General features: G+C 40.9%; 1 protein-coding gene across 1 annotated transcript in view; it reads right to left on the bottom strand.

The window, feature by feature from the left end:
• The window catches only part of LOC116703411 (carbonic anhydrase-related protein 10), a 136,351-nt gene that overhangs the window by 13,263 nt on the left and 121,027 nt on the right, over window positions 1-2,061 (bottom strand). The window lies entirely within an intron of this gene.

Here is a 2,061-nt window from a genome sequence, read left to right as displayed (position 1 = left end):
ACAACATGAACATGAAAAATAGAAAGATGTGATTTCATGTCTGTTACATACATTAAAACTTTGGAGCTTCTGGCTTTAACAAGGTCTCATTCTCTAACAGATTTGTTGTTGACATGCACATGATTCCTGAAAAAAACATGAAAGTGTGAAAAAATACATTTCCTCATACATAAATGAAAACATTTGCACCATAAATTATTGTATAAAAAAAAATCAACGGAACAGGAAATGTAGTGTTTGACTCTCAATTCTTTTGTATAATGTGTCCCCCTCTAATGCTTACAACTAAATCTGATTAGGTCCCATGATCAGGTCCGTGATGTGATTACTGTAAATGTGCTGTAGGACTACACAGCATGCTTAATTGTTCTCCATCTGTCTTTCTTTTCATAGTGTCTAGCACCGTTGGCTCAGAGTGGTTTCAGACAACTCTCCGACACGGTGTTCTCTCTGCTCTTTGACCATGAATACACAAACTCCTGTTAAGGCTTCGTATTGTAACAAGCCGTTATTAAAGGGAAACAGAGGCCAAAGAATGTATTTGATGTAGTGAAGAGCATGCTGGGCTTCACCGGATCAATAACAAAGAATATGCACGGAAGAGTAGAAGGAGAAGGAGGACTCTGTGTGTGTGTGTGTGTGTGTGTGTGTGTGCGTGTGTGTGTGTGTGTCCGGTTTTAAATCCACACAAACAATGCACTCCCACACTTCCGACTCTTTTTACTTCCATACATGTCTCACCCTTCTTTTTAAGATCTCCCTCTTTGTGTCATTCTCTATTTTCACAAATATTTTATTTAGACAGATAATATCATTAGGTGAAAGAAATTATATCAAAGGGACCATGATATCCCCTTGAAATTAATGAGTGGGCCGAGATGCAGAAGGCTCCAGCAAAAGACACGTCAGGCGGAGAAGTTGATCCTGGCTCAACGTTGCCACAGCACAACGTGATATAATCTGGCAACGCACTGCTTTGAATAATCAGATATGTGTCAGCGAAGATTCCAGATGATTAGAACATTATTGGGTTAAGCCTTCTTTTTGGCAACCATCGCAATGGAGAATAAAAATAGAAATTTTAACATCACAGAATTGCAATTTCATAGTATTATAAACCACTGTGCAGATCATGTGGATCTGTTACTCAATCTGTCGGCCCCAGCCAGGCCCCCAGGTCAAAAGCTGCAAAACAGTGGAATTATGACTACTGTATCCATCATTTTATGCCCTCTCGCCAAAAAGACTTTTCACCATAAAAGTAGGCAAAAAAAGTAGCATCACAATCCCCCATGAAATACCTGAGAGACTAAAATCTGACTATCTCACATCTAAAGACAATGATCTCTCATCTAACGTTAAACAGTGCCATAATACGTAAACACTGGGGATCTTGCATGGTCACAAATTGCAAGACTACAACTAGATGCATTTTGAAAGATTTAACCAAGCTAGCTAGCTACCGCTAATTGGTAAGTTGAGGGAAAGTTTGCCGATTTTCTTTTCTGCCGTACATACAGATGAATGGCAGGGGTACCTGGATGACGCGCTTCAGAAAGATTAAATATCGACAACTTTCCCTGTTTATTAAGTGACAAAAGACTCATGACCATGATTGAGATGACGGGAGTGCGCCCCAGCTCTAGCAAGAGATTTTGCTCTGAAATTGGACATTTGTCCGCGATGGTGGAATCACTTGAAAAGTCGTTTGGTGTAAGGTTGGCATTAGTGAAGCATTAAACCGGAAGTAGCTGGCAGAGGTCTCTAGTGCACCTGCTCTGTGGGCCCCATAGTGCCAAAGCAATGCTGATCATCCGGGTCATTTTATGCGCTGAACTACAACTTTTGTGGCTTCATGTGCCACTGAGCAACTCCAACAGCGATGAACGGGGCTCTGCTTTGAACTTTGTATCCAGTTCTTATGATACATCCACGGTCATAGCGCCCTGTTCACCAAATTCCCAACATGCAATTTGCGATTCACGTGAGATTATGTTGTTCATTTGAACATTTCACTCATAAAAACAGACATCGTACTTGCGACCCATGCATGAGCTTGCT

This window comes from Etheostoma spectabile, chromosome 15, assembly GCF_008692095.1.
Source record: "Etheostoma spectabile isolate EspeVRDwgs_2016 chromosome 15, UIUC_Espe_1.0, whole genome shotgun sequence".
Classification (NCBI taxonomy): domain Eukaryota; kingdom Metazoa; phylum Chordata; class Actinopteri; order Perciformes; family Percidae; genus Etheostoma; species Etheostoma spectabile.
The sequence above is the reverse complement of the archived record's forward strand: the minus strand, read 5'-3'. Positions and strand labels throughout refer to the sequence as shown.